Source organism: Camelus dromedarius, unplaced genomic scaffold (genome assembly GCF_036321535.1).
Source record: "Camelus dromedarius isolate mCamDro1 unplaced genomic scaffold, mCamDro1.pat HAP1_SCAFFOLD_48, whole genome shotgun sequence".
Taxonomy (NCBI): Eukaryota; Metazoa; Chordata; class Mammalia; order Artiodactyla; family Camelidae; genus Camelus; species Camelus dromedarius.
Genome location: NW_026989843.1, coordinates 140,736 through 161,464, shown reverse-complemented (window position 1 = coordinate 161,464; position 20,729 = coordinate 140,736).

Genomic DNA, 20,729 nt, shown 5'->3' with positions numbered 1-20,729 from the left:
ATTAAAAGACAAAGAAGAAGGAAAAGGAGAAGAGGAGGAAGAGAAAGAGGAGGAGGAGGAAGACAAAGAGGAGGAGGAGGAAAAGGAGGGCAAGGAGGAGGAAGAGGAGAAAAAGAAAGCTATGTTTAAATAATTTTGTCCTCCTGTCTGCTTTCCTCAACTGTAAGATGAAAAGAGTAAATTTGGTAAACTTTCAGGTTCTAAATGTCCAATAAGTACATTAAGAATTTATTTCATGGGCCTTATTGTTTTCAGGTCCAGAATCAAAATTTTCCCAAACAATTTGGTTAAGGATTGGTCAACATGTATATGGACTCTAGCATATGCCCAGTCTGTATCTAATTCTCCTAATGCGGATGCACTGTTCTTTGATAATATGAGGTTAATTAACATGGATGATATATTTTGCTGTTGCCTTAAGAATGTCAAGTATCAATGCCAATTATTTCTTCAGTATATAAACAGTAGACATCAAATTGTAATGGTGTAGGTATAACAGTTACATTTTCTAGTCAATCTTCCCTGGGATAACTGACTTGTGATAAATATGCAATGATATGATTCCTTACTTTATCAGTAGATCATCTTATTTCATTTGTTTATTAATTCAAAAAAATTTACTGAATGTCTATGAAACATTAAGAAAATTTTCAGTCACTAATGATTCAACAGTTTAAAAAAAAAGCCCCTCCTCACAGAATAGAAAAATAAACCAATAAAGCATAATAGATACTATAGATATGGCACTGCAGAGTAGTAGTTTTAAAAATATTAATAATTAGTGCTGTGAAAACTGAGTATTTACATGGAAAAAATTAAATTAGTTCGAATTTCACATAATATACTGAAAACCAATTCTGACTAATTAAAAAAAGTCAACTATAATAAAACCAATAATTTTTGTTTATTTAATGAGATGACATCTAAGTGAGAGTGAAAAATAAGCCACCAAATGGTAGAAGGCATTTTTAAATGTAAAACCAGTAAGGATTAGTATGCAGAATATAGAAAGAAGTAATACAAATAAGAATATCACCAAGATACCTGAACAGGTGTTTCACAGAAGACAACTACATGGCCCCCAATAATACATGAAAAGATGTTCAACTTTAAAAATTCATATAAATGAATTTTAAATTAAAATCAAACATTATAACTCAGCCACCAAACTGAAAGAAATTAAAGAGATTGACAATATTAAATATGAAATGTTGGTAAGAATGTAGACCAATGGGAACTACTGTATAGTTCTGATGAAAGTACAATTTGGTACAAACACTTTAGAAAACTAACATCTGATAAATTTTAAGATACAGACATGTATGACCTACAAGTCCATTCCTAATTATGTTATACCTCAGAGAAACTCATGAACATGTGTACCTGGATACATGTACAAGAATTATTATTTATAATAATTGAATGATGGGAATAATCCCACATTCATTAACAAGAAAATAGATAAATTAATTTTGGTATACCCATACAGTGGAATACTATACAGCAATAAGAATGAACCAAAATGCTGTCATGGATGAATTTCACAAAGAAAATATCAAACAAAAGAAGAAAAAGAATACAGTGAATTTCCATTTATATTTTCAAAACAGGCAAAGGAAAACCATGTTATTTAGGGATACAACATATGTAGAAATACTATAATGTATAGCAAAGAGATTATTTTCATAAAACTCAGGAGAATGATACACCTCTAGGTAGGAGTGATATTTCAGCAAGGAAGGACCAGATACTGGAAGACAGGGAAGCAGCTCTGGGGTACTGGAAAATTCTAGTTTGTTTACCTGGGCTGTGATTACATTAGTTATTGCTTTGTAAATATTTGTTAAATTGTGTCTTTATGTCTTATTATCTATTCTGTGTGTGTGTGTATAAATATACATATATATACATATATACACAGAGAGTAAGAATGGGAGGATGAAAAGTAAGAGTACGTATGTAGATAATTTGTTCAAAGATATTTTCTCTAAAAAGGAGCAGAGATAAGTGGTTGGTAGCTGGAGTAATGGATAGGATGAAGCAAATAGTTTATTAAGGAAGGAGGTATTATGGCATGTCTATCGGCCACTGGCAATGAAGCAGGAGAAGGGGAGCAATTTACTATAGAGTGGGAAAAGAGAAACTGAGAGAAAAACTTCATATAGATGAGACAGGTAGGATCTAGTGCATAATGGAATAACTGTCTTTATCAAGATGCAAGGATAGTTCATCCACAGTAACATGATAAAATTGTAATGGGGCATAGAAGAAAGTAGTTTGGTAGATTTAAAGTTGAGATTGTTGGATAGTTCTCTCCTTATTAACTCAGTTTCCCTGTAAAATGAGAATTAATTTGATCATCTGAAATTGAAGAGGGTTGGAGGAAATGATAGACATTTGAGGTGAGATAAGTCATCCAGAAAAGTGAGAAAAACAATTGACTAGGAAAACAGAATCGTCAGGCTCATTTGAAATTAATACTTAACGATTTTTTAAGTAAAAGCAGTTACACTGTTGGATTTTTTCCTAGTTATGACACTGTCCTCCTACAGTTTGCAGTTAAACAGAAAAGATAAACATTAAACTAGCACTTATCTAAGTCATTTTACCAAAAAAAAAACTCATCTCAAGAATCTGTATCTCACAGAATACCTAGTGATAGAAATGTCTAGCATTGTTTTTGCTCCTTAAGTGTTATTAAAAGTTAGAATAACATGTTACTGAAAATAGTAGTCCTATTTCCCAAGCTTTGGCTTTTCTTCCACTTCTTTTATTACACGCTCTAGGTGATCTCATCCAACCCTATGTCTTCAATCACCACCAACACACAGATTACTTTTGAACTCCCAAAACTCATCCTCTTACTGTGTTCTCTATCTCAATGACTAGAAATATCACCTATCCAGTCATTGAAATAAAAAACATCATCTAGGACTCCTCTTTCCTCCATCTCTCTGCATCCAATCACTAAATCATGCTGGTATTAACTCCATAACATTTCCCAAATTAGGACAAAGTGTAACCAACCAGATCAATTAACAAATTATATAAATAATCTGGGAAAGAGAGAATGGTAGCTTGGGCTAAGAAGATGACAGATTATAGAGATACAGAAAGTTAAAGTCTCCAGGTCTTAGTAGGCATTCTAGAGGTGTAGAAAAATTCCCAAGACTTGATAATTGATGAGATACTGAGGCTAAATGAGAAGAAAGGGTCAAGAAAGATGGTCAGTTTTCTGGGTTGGCATTACAAAATAGTTGGACATGCCATTCACCAGATAGGGAATATTGGAAAGGGAACTGGAGACCTTCAGATGGTAGACACCATTAATTTGATGTGGTATTACTTTGCGTTTGAGATGACAAGAGGTGGTGCTAAGAAAGCAGTTGGATATACTGTCTGTCACTCAAAGAAGAGGGTTGAGATTGCATTCATTTGCCATCACTGAATTCTTAGGGCATAGATTAGATTATTTTTGAAGAGAACAGGGCATGAGAAGAGAAAAGGGGAAAAAAAAATCAAGGCTTGAGGAAAACCACCTGTTAAGGTTCAGGTAGCCAGGGATGAGTCTGGAAAACAGAGATGGAACAACCATATAAGTAAGAAGAAAACCAAGAGAGTATTGTGTCTTAGAAACCAAAGAAGAGAATGTTTCAAGAAAGAATGAATGTACAACAATATCAAATGTTGCTGAAAGGCCAAGTAAGTTGAGGACCAATAAATAAATAAATAAATAAATAAATAAATAAACCTGTCTATTTACTTAGTGATCTAGAAGTCATTGGTGATATTAAGCAAAATATGTTTGGTAGAATCCAGATTGGACAAACCAAATAATGGATGGAACTTGAGGAAATGAAGGCATTTTCCTCTTTTGTGAAGTTTGGCTGTGAAAGGAAGAGTGGTGACCATAAATTTACAGATATCTATCTTCCCCCTTTGGTAGATTTCTCAAGTGGTGATACTAAGATGCAGGTATATAAAATGTAAGTATCAATGCTCATCCAGTTTAGTACTCTGTCAAATGGTGTGAATGAAAGACAGAAAGTGAGTGAGTTTGGAGTTTTGGTAAGAGTGTTATTAAAAGTATGAACCATGGAATCAAAGCTGGATATGGAAGAAATTGGGTAAAAAATAAGTCTCCTGGAATGGTAGAGTGGAGGGATCAATGGATTGTGGGCCATGAAAGTGAAGTTTGGGTCAGAAATCAGTGATTTTGGGGGTGGCAGTTATAGGGATAAAGCTCAAGATGTGGCAGTGAGAATGGGCTGGCAAAAAAAAATTGAGAACCCAATGAAGATAAGGAGGTCATGGAACTGAGATGCTTGGAAGTCATCATTAATACTGTCTGAAATAGAAATGGAGGGAAAACTGTAAGCTATATAATAAAGTCATTACTAAACGCAATGTGGGCAGAGGAAGGATGTGGGGAACTAGGTAACACATGTCTCAAAGGAGCAGAGTTTGTTGTTGTTCTATTTTTCCTTTATCAAGATGTTTGGAGCCCTTAAGTCTCAAAATATCAAAGGGATCAAGGGAAATACCCAACCTGCAGAGGTATACAGAGGATGAGAGGGAACCATAAAAATTCAAGACAGTTATAGGGTCAGGGAGCCTAACTATAAGGGGTGAGCCTGGTTTCATTCATGGAGGGTACCCTTGGAGAAGTGGTAAAACAAACAAAAAAAAAAAAAAAAAAAAAAAAAGAAGAAGAAGAAAAAGCTGCAGGTTACACAGCAGAAGTTCTGGAAGTCACATCGGAATGGTGTGAAAAGTGGAGGAAAGATTAGGAGTGGTTGGGTTACGATGTTGTCAGAGAGGCTTAAATGGCCAGGAGGATTTAGCTTTAGATGTTGAATGAAGACAGGGTTAGACAAAGGTGCATCGAGTCTCTATGAGCTCTCTGAGGACACAGTCTGTGGGCCTAGTGGTTAGAGGTCTTGTCTCAGTTGTCAGAGAGCTTGACACACCCAAGGCTTTTTGTTTCCAACGCTGACAGTTCTGACTAGCAGCAGATCTCAAACCTACAGATTTACTGCTCCAGCCCAACTAAATTTTTTCAGTTGTTCAAAGATACCGTATTGTCTTGCCCTAAGGCTTTTGAACATGCTCTTCCCTCTGCCTGGAATACTCTTCAGTCCTCTAATTTTCTGTGTCCCTAGGGAATTTTTTACTTTCCCTTGCTTGGCACTTACCAACAATGACCTGTTAGTTTGCCTATCTCCTCCACTAGGCAGTGAATGGTGCAAGGGAAGAGAAGGGTCTTTTTCTACTTTTGTGGCCTCAACATCTAGCAGAAGGCTTGACAAAGAGTAGTTGCTCAAAAATATTTATTGAATGAATTCATGAATTATTGAGTACGGTAAGAACGGGACAAACATTTTGAGGATTAGAGAATATTTCACTCATTCATTCAGCAACAGACAGCCAGTACATGCCAGGCACCTGCTAGTGATATAGTACCTCACTGAACTAACAGATGAATGGGGAATATGGGCTATACCTGCCAAGCACAGTGCACTGACATAAGTATACTGACGGAGAGAAGCAGAGTACTGTGAGCATGCAGAAGAGCAATGCTTATTCCAGCCAGGGTGGAAACAGTTTGAGAAAATACCCCTCTCAAAGATGGAGATAATCCAAGAAAAGATGACTCTCTTTGAGAAGGGTGGAACCCAGTTCTAGTGATCAAAATAGTTTTGTCTTTTGGCCTAGGAAATGGTGGACTTAGAAGTTGCATTTCTGTACCCTGCACACACACACACAAAAGGTATGGTGCTGGATGCATAAATTAGTGGGAGTAATCTAACTTCAATCCAAGAATCAGTTCCTCTGTGAATTTCCCTACCTATATGCCCCCTCTCTCCAAAACAGGTGGTAGAGAGCTTTCTCCTTTCTTCTCCCTTAGCACCTCATAAAACATTCATTACAGCACTTATCACAGTACTGTAATTACCTGTTTCCCCCACTAGAACTCTGAGTTTCTCTAGGGCAATCAGGTTTAGACTCTATTTGACTTTGTGTCTCAGAGGCCTAAAAACCAACACTGCAAACTGATGCATGAATAAGACATCCATTGGTAGGAATTCCTTTATCTAATTAATCCATCACTACTCATTCCCACTGAGATTAGAAAGTGACCAAGGGATGAAAGTACACCACTAACAAACTTGTGCTGTGTGGAGGGATGGAAATGCAAGGATAATGGAAAGGCCTTTGAACTGGAAGATGGGAGACCTGGTTTCCTACTTTTCTGCCACTGATCGGCTACATGAATTTGAATGCTTTAGGTAGTTCTAATTTCTTCATCTGTAAAATTTGGGGTAATAGACTAAATGATCTCTGAGTCCAGCCTTTATCTAACACACTGGAACTATCACTGTGGTGAAGGCCAGCTTACTCTGGAAATCTAGAAGGAGAAAGCAGTTAACCTAGTATTTTAAGACAAGATATTTACAGATTTTTTAAAATGTGTTTAAATCAAAGACTAGATAACTCACTTTACTCTCATCAAAGTATCTTATCTAAACGTAGCATCAAATGATGATAAGTTTTGCTGTGAATAAACTGGTTTTCTTATGCATTATATAATCATTTTTTAAGCCCAGTTTGAAATTGATCATTAAGTTGGTTTGTCTTAATTCAAGAGAAGATGTGACAGAGAATTAATTCCTGGGCTTTGGACAACTGGATTATTTGCTAGGTTCTCTGCTCTACCATGGTCTCAGAGGTTCTATCATAGAGACCATGAGGAGTGAAGCCACACCAGACAGAACTCACAGCACCAGACATCACTGGAAGTCTAGTAACATTTAAATTATACATTTGCAGAAGTTCCAGCAGGCTTTAAAGGTGGCAAGCTACTACTACTGAAATAATACCACCTTATTTCCCCCTTTTTACTTATACTTCATCACAGCAAACTTCTCTAGACCACACATATTCATTGTTTAGCAAACACAGGCTCAATTCCAGCGAGTACCATCCTCTGCCATAGGGTCTACAGACTTAAAAAGCAAAATATAATTGATTTTTCACTTACATAACACAACCATATATAATACTAGTAGAAAATGTATCTCACACAAAAGAAAGAAGAAATAAAGGAAGGAACAGAGAAAGCTTATCTCTACCACCAAAATTCCTCATTACCATTCAAGTACTGAGGAATAGGGGAGAAAGTTTATGGGAGGATGTAAGGGGTCAAAATAGTTTATCGGGTTTCATTATGCAGGCAGAGTTGTGGATAACAAAGAGTAACTTCAGAAGTCCAATTTCTTAGTATTCTTCAAATATCCAAAGTCTTCTTTTCCTTTTACTGATATGTCCAGAAAATTGGCCTACTTATACAGTACTACTGTGAGGAAATACTGCTCCAGAACTACTGAGATTCAAAGTTTTAGTATTTATCAAGAGCCACTCAAACAGTTTCCCTGAAAAGCTAGAACATTTTACATACAAACCAGTCTTCTCTTTCCCTGACCAGAGAGAGGCTAGGAGCTGGGAGTTTCCTTTCAATTGTACCATACTGCACTGGGGGGAGGGAACATGGCAAGTGAGTACCGTGAATTTTCCCATAGGTTTTAATGCAGCATGGGGTGCAGAAGTCACTTAACCTGTTTCTGCATTTCTCACAGAGGGAGTTTTTTGTGTTTTGTTCAGTTGGGGTCCCTGGAGGGAGGAAGGAGAGTATGTGGATTCCTATTCTGCCATCTTGCTCTGTAATTAAAAAAAAAAATTTTTTTTCTTAGAAAGTGTAAAGCCATTTTACTGCTGGAAAATGGGGGAAAATACACCTGTAAGTTGACATCTAAGAAACCAACGATTGCTCAATGTTTCTAATGAGCAAAATATTTTTATCTGTAATGAGAAAGAAAGGAACTACAAATATATGCCAGGCTGACATTCTCATGTAATTAAAAAGGCCAGAACTGTTGCTTTTCCTCACCTTGACATTTTCAAAACAAAATGATGTTTTATTTTGAAAAGCCCTCCCCTAAATTGTTTCTATCTTATCATCAGAATGTCTCCTTCCTGAGTGCCAGTGCCTTCCCCCAACCCCACTTCCTCCTCAACCCTTTAGTAACTTAACAGAAATATAGTACCTCAATATTTCAAACAATGAAATACTAAATATTTGACGCCATATGTTGTAATGACCAATTGCACTTTAGGTCTGGCATACTGATTTTCAGGAAAGACTTTTTTCCCCAAAAAGGTTATTTAAAAGTTATTTGTGTCTTGTGAATCAACAGCACCATTTTTGTAGTTACACAGCATTCTGGAAAACACCAAAAGCATGTGGATTAATTTCTTGAGAAACAGCAATGACTTGCTTTATATTCGACTGTAAAATTGAGCAGAAACTTGCAGGGTGTTATAAGTTCACTTAAAAGATATATATACACACACATATGTGTATATAATCAGTTTTTAGATAATAAAATATTCTGACTAAGGGGAAATACACTGCTGTCTCTAGATTCAGTTGATTGTGACTTCAGAATATTGTTCAGAGCACAAGTCATGCTACTCATGGACTTGGTATCATTCTCAGGCTGCTATGTTCCATATTAACTTAAAATACTAAAACAACTTTTTCCTTAGGTTTGTAATAATATAAGAAGAGATTCTTGGCACTTTAGACTCAGGTTCAGTATTTTGGGGTGCCTGTTATGTGTCTGACCCTGATTGCAGTAGTCAAAAATGCTTGAATGAATGAATGGGAAGCATAGTGTGTGTACATAGGTAAACTTATTTATGAAATTATATAACTTCAATTATTTAATATTAATTGAAGAATTTTTTGAAGAATTATAATTGTTAGAATTTGAATTTCTAATGAATTGAAGAATAATTGTTAGAAAAAAAAGACTGTGAGATTTAAAACATGTAAGGCAATTAACAGTCACTAATTTAAGCATTTTATAATGTGCAAATTTAAATATAAGCAAGGTGATTTTGGATAAATTGATAAATGATGTTCCAGATTGTTCTTAGTTACTTACACCCAAAAATATATCATTTACCTTTTCACTTAGAAAACTCTGGAAACTGACCTTCTGTCTCTTGAGTTTGACTTTTCTGGGTACTTCATCTCACTCTGGTTTTGATTTGCATTACCTTAGTGATTAGTGATGTTGAGCATCTCTTTTTTAATGTGCTTATTGACCATTTCTGTATCTTCTTTGGAAAAACATCTATTAAAATCTTTGACTCATTTTTTGGTTGGATTGTTTTGTTATTGTTGCCATTGTTGAGTTGTAGGAGTTTTTTATTTTGTACATTAATCCTTGATCAGATATTTGGCATTGTTCCCATTCCATGGGTTGCCTTTTCACTCAGTCCTAGTGTCCTTTAAGGTACAAAAAGCTTTTAATTTTGATAAAATCTAATTTATCTATTTTTTTCTTTTTCTGCCTATGCTTTAGTGTCATACCCAAGAAACCACAGCAAAATCTAATGTCATGTGTTCTCTTCTATGTTTTGTATAGGTTTAGCTCATATATTCAAATCTTTGACCCATTTTGAGTTAGTTTTTACATATGATATAAGGTAAGGGTCCAACTTGATTTTTTTTTTTTTTTTTTTTTTTTGCATTTGGATATCCAGTTTTCCCAACTTCATTGGTTGAATCCTTAAGTTTCTTGACTGCACAAAGCTAACTCCTCCTTCAAGGCCTCTGTACTTACAGTCTCTTCCACTTGAAAAGCTCTGGCTCTGCATATTCATGAGGTTGGTTCCATCTTCAAATATCACATCTTCAGATAAGCCTCCTGTTCTTGAAAAAGCCCCTCTATCATTACCCAAGGATATCTCTATTAAATTACCTTATTTCAATTTCTTCATAAAATTTTTCACTATTAAAATGTCTTACTGATGTATTCAGATTTTTCTAGCTTCCTCTAACCTCCCCACCTCCTGTCATTATACAAGGTAAGCTCTATGAGATCAGGGACCCAGCCTCTCTCTTTCACCCCTGTATAACTAATGTTAAGAACAAGAGGCTGGCAACCATAGGAGGTCAATAAATGTTTGTTGAATTATCATTGTCAATAATAAACTATAAAATTTCTTGCTGTTTCAGCATTTGTTCTATGTCTGTGGAAATCAAATGAATCAACACTGCATGCAGATTCACAAAATTATCCAAAATGTGCCTCCATATTTATCCTTTAAGGGGTAAAGAAAAAAAAGTCTGTTTTATCATCAAAACAAAATCCAAGGAACAAAAAATATAATACAAAGGAAAATAGTTACTATTTTCTTTCCAGTATCTCTCTTTTCCTTTGTCCCATTACTTTTGAAGAAAATGCCATATGCTGTAAAGTTTAACGGGATAGGAAAATGACTTGAATACAAATTGGTCTGCCTTACTTAGAAAATACATCATTTGGTGATGTAGCTTCCCTAAAAGATGTTTTGGAAAGTGTTTTTGTAAATTTACTGGAAATACTAATTTAAATTGGACCATATTTCTCAACAGGGTGCAGATATGATTTGCAGCCAGAACAGTTATCAGAGTTATATTGTTTCAGGCTATTTATTCAAGAGGAGAGAATAAAGGACAATTCTCCAATGGGAGTGAAAAAGTTGCATTAATGATGTCATAAAACATTAACTTAACAGTAGGAAGTAGCACTTATGAAAGACTGTAAGTTCTGTTCTCTTGGGTTTAATTTTTTTTTACAAACATAGTAAATCCAATAGATACAAAATTTCTTTATTGAGTCAGAAATTGTATTTATTTTCAAAAACCAGCAATCTTCCACTAGCATAGGCAAACACTCACATAGACCCATATACTACACATATACAACATACATGAAATCTCTAGCATACTTTTAAATTAAAATACTCTAAGCACATTTTTCCCTTAGATAATTATTTAGAGATTATGAATTAAATAAATGCTCCCATTGACTCTCAGAATGCCAGGATGCTTGGAAATTTTGAGAAATTACTAAATGTGAAAACATTATCTTACCGTCTTACCAAATGGGTGTATAAGATGACAAATGGTGGAGAAGCTTTCAGTCTGAATGAGAAAATGGCCTAGTTATTGGAGTGCATTCTAAGTCGTATGAAGAACAAATGTGTTGCCTCTCTTTGCCTTACATATGGCAGCTCAAAGTGATAGCACACACTCTCTTGGTCTCAGAAATCTCAATACTAGGATCCTTTAAGCTTTTGAGTTAAGTTTCTCTGTAAGTCTGAGTACCACAGATTTTAAATTTCATATTATCACTACAATAGATCCTCAGATTCTTAAATGTTCTAGTACTTTAGTAAAGCCTCTCTTTACACAACAGTTAAAAATAATATTCTACCCGTCAACATTTAAAATTTGCTTTACTTTATTATTCACTGTGCTTCATTCCTCCTTAAGGAAATTGACTTCACATCACTAACACCAGTGCCTCAATTGTTTATTTGAGATAATCCATAATCTTACTGTTTTAGCCCTTTTATTTTTGCTCTGCTGTCAATGGAGGTGGAAGATAGTGTTTTCTGTATGACAGATTCTCATACACTTGAAACACATTATTAAGTTTCTCTTTTGTGTTCCCTGCTTCAGCCCAAATAAACTTCGTTCTTTCCACCTATTCTCATGAGTCTTAATTTCTGAAATTTGAAATATTTTCAGAATCATTTTAATTATATCTCTGAGTTCTCTAACTTTATATCATCTTTTAAAAATGTTGAATGACATATGCTGTTTTTACCATGGCATCATTTTAGTAGAGTAACTATACAGCTTCACCAAATGGTTGAAAATCTACAGGTAATTAATGATAGAAATATATTCAGTCATCGAAAAGGAGTATAAGTGTTCCACCCATCTTTTTAACTGAACTCAACTATGCCAATTATCCATCTTGAAATTACTTAGCTAGCTCCAGTGATATCACTAGACACTCCCTTGATTCCATTTGTCTTATTTTTGAATCAGAAGGGACTTAAACCTACTTGACATGCATGCTCCATTTCACCCAGCTCCTCGGTACTAAAGAGTTGACTAGAGAATATTGTGAGCATATTCTAGATCAGTATCTGACCAGTAAAACAATGTTCTTTATTGTGAGCATAAGCCTGTGATCATGAAGTTTATAAATAAACATACTTATTTGTAGATTTTGGAGAATGGATAAATATAGCTCCAGAAGAGTTGCTTAAATAGACAATGGTGAAATTATATTCCTGAGAAAAACTCTCAACAAGATGTGTTCATCAACAAAGACACTGTTTTAGTCCTGGGAAAGCTACCATTATGGGTCTCTAGGGTTAAATGTCAAGTTTTATTAAAATAGAGTTGGCAACACCAAGTCGTGGGTCTGTCCCCTTGTCAGCTAATTGGTTATGTAACTGCTATTCACTAGCTTGCCTACAGGAGTGGTTACCTTCATTAGAAGAGAAGAAAAAACAAAATGACGGAAAGAGTAACCTTTCGTCTGGCCAGCCATCTCAAAATACCTCCCTGAAGTCACCAAAGTCAGTCAGTAAGAAAGTATAGGTGAGTCCCTTGCCCAGTAGTTCAAAAGCCTAGAAATGAGCTGCACTAGCAGAGATTTGTTAATATGGAAAGTTGGCTTCTTTAGTGTGGAAAAACAGCATGGTGCAGCTGTGAAGCCACCTTAATGGAGTGCAAATCCCCATCCTGTAATTCACATAGGCTTTGGGAACGTTTCTTAATTCCTCTTCCCTCACTATTATCTTCTGCAAAATTAGGATGAAAATAGTTCCGATTCATAGTGCTCCTATGATGATTAAAGATAATAATTATTGCAAAGCTCTAGGAGTTGCATGTGACCCATTATACAAACTATATCGAATTGCTAACTAAAAATTCTTGCAAGCCTTGCAATTATGTTTCTGAGCAGGAATATCTCATAGATGTCAGAAGCTCCAAGGTTAAAAGTCACAATAGTCACATAGAACATCAAAGATGGAAGGAATTTTAGAACACTTTAGTTGAATAGCTTGCAAAGTATCTTTCAGCACCCAGATCCTGTTTTAAAATGAAACTTTTTTATAGAACTCCCAATTATAAAATAGACAAAAGCATAGTTGCTTTGATTGAAATAAGAATGGCCCTCTCTTCCTGTCTTGGCAACAGTAAAGGCCTGAGTCCTCTTAAAAACAAGAGGCCCATAAAATGTACAACATTTGAACCAAACTGTAAACTGTGGACTTAGGGTGATTGTGATGCATCAGTGTAGATTCATCACATGCCCCACTCTGGTGGAAGATGTTGATAATGGGGGAGGCTATACATGTATTGGAGCAGGGTGTATATGGAAAAATCTCTGTATCTTCCTCTCAGTTTGCTGAGAATCTTAAAATAAACTGCTCTAAAAATTCTAACTAAAAATAAAAGTTCTTAAAAAAAAAACAAAACAAAAGAAACATTCTGTCGTAATAGACTTCACTATTCTCTGGGTGCTATCATCCAAATAAGTAGCTCACAGGAAATGTGAACAGTCAACTTCGATGATCCATTCTCTCTAGTTTGCATAAAGCATTGTACAATGAGAAAAAGTGTCTGTCTACCACCAATTTGGAGACCACAATGAGTATTTCAGCCATCTGATCAGAGATCCAACCCCCAGAGGAAATGCTTTCCATTTCTTAGTTCTTATTTTCAAATTACACCATTTAAGCCATTTTAAAGTGCACAATTCAGTGACTATTAGTACATTCACAATGTTGTACAATCATCACCACTATCATTTTGGAAAATTTTCATCACCCCGGAAGAAAATCCCGCACTCATTAACTAGTTACTCTCCATCCTCCACTCTCTCTCTCCAGTCACAGACAACCACTAGTCTGCTTTCTTTCTCTATGGATTTGCCTATTCTGGACACTTAAAATAAATAAACTCATACAATATGTGCTGTGTGTGTCTAGCTTCTTTCGCTTAGCATAATGTTTTTGAAATCCATCCATTTTGCTGCATGTTCATTTCTTTTTAGGGATACATAATATTCCATTGTATGGATATACCACATTTCTTCAGCAGCTGATGGACATTTGGATTGTTTTCACTTTTGAGCTATAATAAAAACTGCTGCTATGAAAATCCAAACACATTATTTCAGGAATATATATTTTCAGTTATCACTAAGAGCACAGGATTGACTTATACGGAAATTCTGTTTAAATTTTAATGAGTAGACAAAATGTTTTCCACAGCAGCACTATCATTTTACATTCACACCAGCAATACACTAAGTGTTCCAATTTCTCTACATCCTTACCAACTCTTACTGTTTTCTTTTTAAGACCAATCTGGTAAGTGTGAAATAATACCTCACAGTAGTTTTGATTTGTATTTCCCTAATGACTGAAGATTCTAGCATCTTTCCATGTGATTGTTGGTCATTTATTTATCTTCTCTGGAGAAACTTCTATTCAACTCTTTAGCCCATGTTTTAGTTGGATAGCTTTTTGTTGTTAAGTTGTAAGTATTTTTTATATATTCTGGACACAGACTCTCATCACATACGTAGTTTTAAAATATTTTCATGCATTCTGTGGATTGTCTTTTCATTTTTTATAGTAATCTTGTATACATAGAAATTTTTAATTTTGACGAAGTCCCATTTATCTATTTTCTCTTTTGATGCTTGTTTTTGGTGTCATAGCTAAATATATATCTATCTATATATCTATATTTAGCTATATATCTATATATATATATATATGTATACACACACACACAACCAAATCCAAGACTATGAAAATTTAACCTAGGTTTTCTTCTAAGTGTTTTATACTTTAACTTCTTCTATGTAGTTCTTTGATCCATTTTGTGTTATTTTTCTAAATGGTATGAGGTAAGGGTCATTCTTTCCCAAGTGAATATCTACTTGTTGCAGGACCATTCCTTGAAAAGACTATTTTTCCCCCATTTAGTTGTCTTGAAAACCTTGTCAGAATCAACTAGAGACAGATATATAGGCTTATTAGTGGACAATTCCATTCCACTGATCTAAAGGCTATCCCTATGCCAGGAATACACTCTTTTGATTACTGTAGCTTTGTTCTAAGTTTTAAAATCAGAATGGGGGAGACCAACTTTTTTTTTCTCTGTTCCAAGATTTTATAGGCTACTCAGGGTCCTTTGCAATTCCATATACATTTTAGTACCAATTTGTCCATTGTTGTTAAAAATGCAGTTCAGATTTTGACAGAGATTGTATTGACTCTATAGATCATTTGAGGGAATATTGGTATTTTAACAATAGTAAGTCTTTCAATTGGTAAACATGGATATCTTTATATTTATTTAAATCATTTTAAAGTTCTTTCAATAGTTTTAAGTGTATAAGATTTGCCCCTACTTGGCTGATGTATTCCTAAGTGTTTGTTCTTTTTGGTCCTGTTGTAAATGTACTTCTTTCAGTAATTTCATTTTTTGATTATTCTTTCTACTATATAGCAATACAACTGATTTCTGTATCTTGATCTTGTATCCTGATCCTTTGATGAGTTTGCTTATTAGTTCTAATATTTTTGTAGATTCCTAGGATTTTCAATATGTATTCTCATGCTATCTGCAAACAGAGATTGTTCCATTTATTTCTTTGAAGTTTGTATGTCTTATTTATTTTCCCTGACTAATTGCTCTAGCAAGAACTTCCAGTACAATGTCGAATAGAAGTGGCAAAAAGAGATGTCCTCCTTTTGTTAATGATCTCAGGAGTAAAATTTTCCATCTTTCACCATTGAGTATGATGGTAGATGAGGCTTTTTACAATAGATAACCTTGATCATTTTGGAGAAATATCCTTCTATTGCTATTTTGTTGAGTTTTTATCATGAAAGCATGTTGGATTTTGTTAAATGTGTTTTCTCCATCTATTGGGATGATCAATTGCTGTTTTTGTTTCTTCATACTATTAATATGAAGAATTACATCGATTGATTTTGTATGTTGAAACACCCTTGTATTCCTGGGAAAATCCCATTTAGCCATCCTTTTAATATGCTATTGATTCAGTTTTCTAGTAATTTGTTGGGGACTTTTGCATGTATATTCATAAGGGATGTTTGCCTGTAGCTTTCTTTTCCTGTGATATCTTTGCCTGGCTTTAGTATCAAGAGAACAGTGGCCTCATGGAATGAATTAGGAAGTGTTCTACCCTTATTTGGGGGAGGGGGCACAGAGTTTGAAAAGGATTGATGTTAATTATTCTTTAATTGTTTGGTAGAATTCACCAGTAAAGCCCTCTAATCGTGGGGCTTTTCTTTGTTAGAAATTTTGGTTATTTATTCAATTTCTTATTATAGGTCTATTCAGATATTCTATTTCTTCTTCAGACATTTTTGGTACTTTGTATGTTTCCAGGAAATTACCCACCTAGGTTATCTAATTTGTTAGATATACACAATTGTATTAGCATTCCTTACATTCCTCATTTCTGAAGTTAGTTATGTTAATCTTCTATTTTATTCTTGACCAGTCTACCTAAAATTTTGTCAATTTTATTGATCTTTTCAAAGAAACAACTTCTGGTTTTGGTGATTTTATCTATTGTTTTTCATTCATCCCATTCAAATATTTATTATTTTCCTAAGTTTACTTGCTTTGAGTTTAGAACTCTGCCTTTGCCTTCATTTCTTGCTTATGCAGCACCTGAAAATCTACTAGAAATCAAAGTTTGGGAACTTCTCAGGTAGTTTCTGAACAAGCAACCATCCCTGGATATGTGTATGTCTTTCTAGATTCCCAGAAATATGTGGAAGCTTTTCAAAGCCCATTTCCCCTGAAGTGTCTTATTAACCAACCTTAACTCTCAAGCTTTTCAGTTCATCTATTATTTACCAAAATTTTTATCCCTTGCTCCCTGTGGCATAGGCTAATGGATTTGTCTGATATGCTTTCAACAACCACCCCCACCTCAGGGTAACCACGTCAGCCATGCTAACTTACTGAGCTAGGTGAAACAAAGGGGAGCCCTTTGAGCTGATCCTTTAGGATGTTACCAGATAGATCAAAACACGAGAACACAATTCTTGGAGTATACTGCATTCTCTCCATCCAACACTAGGAACCTATACCAGGATGTGTGATGAGTTCTTTAAGGCTATCATCAAGCCATTGAATGCAGGGTAGGATTAGGGTAGGTAAAAATCTCACAAACCACTCTTAATGATATTCAAGTGTTTGTTTTTTTCTTTCCTTGATTAAGCATTTTTCAGGTTGCTATAAACTTTTGATTAGTTTTCAGAGTTTTGCTAAAGGTCATTATTGCAGTTTATGCAAGTTAATTCTGTGCTTTTGTGGAACAATGAGCTATTTGAGTTCCCTACTCTCCCATTTTTGCTGACGTCACTGGCAATCTACTTTTAAATAAGTCATATATTACCTTAATAGGGCTTAGAGACCGATACATAATAATGGCACCATGTCAAGAGGATGAAGTTTGGGAATAATCACTGTTGTAACTTCTTATCTGTGTTTCATTATGGCACTAATTAAGTTTTGTTAATTTAATTAGCACCCCAGTGTTTAACTGATTATGCATTCCTGTAACAAGGAAACTGTTAGAATTGGCTATGTACTAATTAGCTATAAAAAGACACCAAAACCTCATTTTCATGTCAAAAAATTATCACCTTGAAACATGTATTTTAAGGTGGCCAATTTAGATTTGTTAATGTGCATGACTGCAAAATTTCCAATTTGCAATGAAAAAGTAAAAGTAATAATTTGTATAAGCAGCTCATATCTACACATTCAAGCTAACAGAGATAATTATAACAAGTATTCAGAAAGTCACACAAGAGCTGTGCATTTACTTTGAGTATCTATATTCAACACAAATTTGATTTTGTGGAGAAAGGAATGATTCTGAGCCAACTGCTTTTGTTATCTGAGTAATAGTATCATAAATAATGTCTTTACAGAGCCAACATCTAAATGAAATATAATTTCCCATGTAAGTTTATTTTCCCAAATTATAAACATACATGTCGTCTAAAAATTTAACAATAACTGTTAGATAAATTTCACTCTTTATACTCTTTTGAACCTAAAATGTTAGCTACTTTTATATCATTTTCAGAACTAATTTACCATAAATATTCTAATTTACCAAAAAATGTAGTAATATATCTCTTTTGAGCTCATACTTTATTGCTCCTTTGGTTAAAACAAAAGGTCCATGTTTGTATTTGTATAAGTCAATTATTACATCTCCCTCAGTTTCTCCACAATGAAGCATGTGCAAAAGGAAACTGGAAAACACATCTTCATGATGATTAAGGTTTTCTTATTCAGAGTAATATAAATTTTTCTTTAGAAGCCACATTTAACTAATATTCAGATGTTGACAATTTAAAATATGTTTGGATGTTTGTCACACATGCAGAGAAATAAGCTTGCTGAGACCTGTCCTGCATTAGTTAAAAGCAGACTTTTGAAATTAACCAGATCTGGACTGGAATCTCAGTTCCACAACTAACAAGTTGTGTGACCTCAGACAAATTAAATAAATTCCTTTTGTCTTAATTTTCTCAACTGTCAAATGATAAAATTAGTAGTGTACACATCAAGAGATGATGGGAAAATTAGATAAATTGGCTTTCAGAAATTTGTTAAGCTATTAAATGTTTCCACCTGAGGATACAACTTAGTGAAGTAAAGGAAACGTAAACCTTGAAGCCAAATTGCTTAGGAGATCTCAAATATTCAAATGTCAGTGATATCTGCTTCTTAGGTTTGTAAAACATGCATGTAATATGTTTGCACATAATTCCTGTTCCATAAATATTAGTTCCTTTCTTCCACTCCTCCATTGGTGAAAGTATTTACTGCTGTTTTTATGGTGGATTCAGATTTTCTGCTACAACACAGAGTAACAATTAAATGAGACTGTCTATGGGGTCCTGTATATGGTAGAAGCCCAATACCATTTTTGATGATGATAAAGAAGATGATAACAATGACAGGTAAAGATACCAAACAAATAGGCTTTGCAATAGGCAGTGGAGGGAAAAACTAATAAATAGCTGCCTTAAAGGAATAAGGGAAATATTCAGGAGATAGAATTTAATGGCTTACACGATTTGGAGAGTGATAGAAGAATGCAAAATAGAACTAAACTACATGTTCCATAGCAAATAACTTCAGTGACTTTTCTTCTGCAAAGAAGAGAAATGTCATTTACATGATTCTCATACTTTCACTGGGCATATCCAAGCTTATACTCCATTCCTTTTTCATTTTTTACTTTACAAAACTCTAAACTTCTTATATCAGACAAAATGTTCGATTGTGAGTGAGAAAGGCATAATTTGAGCATAGGCTTGAACGGACTCTAATTTGTTTGAGTAAAGCAGTGTACTCTGCTTCTAGTCTGGGGGCCAATGTCCTTAATGAGAACTAAAGAAAAAGATGAAGAGAACCTGAAAAATAATTCTTGTGAAATAACTAATATGTAGACATTTTATTCCAGCTCAACTCAAATGTGGGAGAGGAAGAAAGCCCATGGATACAAACTAAACATTTGTGGCAACTTTTCCCTAAAGAAGGGTATCTGCTAACTCTAAAAGTTCAACTGAAACACAAAGTTGAGAAATTCTTTCAATACACCTACTGACCCTAGACAGTTATTAATACTGATGATCAGGGCCTCTCAAGGAATAAGCACCTTGACTGGGGAATCTGAGGAACTATATACAAAGAAGGAGAAAGAACCAGAAACAGATCAATCCTCACAAGAAAACGAACTTCATTTCTGAATCATATCAGTCTTGACTGGGTTAAACTGATAAAGGTTTGCTAGTTGTTCTAGCTAGTCCCCAGTCAGAAGTTCAAATGAATAAATATATAATCCTTCTAAGGAGACATATATCATTCAGAGTCTCAGATTATCTCTTTAATTTTGGAAACACAGTGTATTAAACCCAACCACAAACTGCCAGGCACATGGTATTTGATACCATGTGATCAAAAACTAAGAGACATATGACAAAAGAGTAATAAACCTATGGGTTACCCAAATAACAGAATTTTATATATGAAATTAAAATAATTGTAAACAACAGAACAATCAACTAGAACACAAGATTCAGAATTTTAACATGGAACTGAAATCTACAAATATGAACTAAATAAATTGCGTAAGTGTCAAGTAAAATAAGTCAAGTAAGAGATGCAATGTATAGATTAAACTGCAGATTAGATTCTGTTGGGGAGAGAATTAGTAAATTGAAAAATAGATTCAAAGAAAATATGCAAACATAAATCTGGAGAAATAAAAGGAAGGAAAATGATGAAAAAGTCTAATTTTTGTCTGGTGATTGAAGTCCTCGAAGGAAAGAAGAGACAGAAACTGTCCTGGATGATAAGAGCCTAAAGAAACATAATGAATAAACAAAATGTCATACTCTGGATGGGACATTGGAACAGAAGAAGGCCAGAGAAATGAGTTTAAATCATTGCAACAATTTCTAAGAGTCTTCAGCATTATCGGCCAAAGTTGGAGACATGCATACCCTATGATGCAGCAGTTCCACCCCTACAGATATATCTGACAGAAATGAGTTCACATTTTTGCCAAAAAATAACAAGGTCATGATGGCTCAAATCAGCATTAATCATAATAGCCTCAAGCTGGAAACAGATGTTTATCAACAGTATAATGGATAAATATGTCAGTACAATCATAGAGTATAATATTAGTGATGAAATTGTATGAAGTACTATCACACATGAC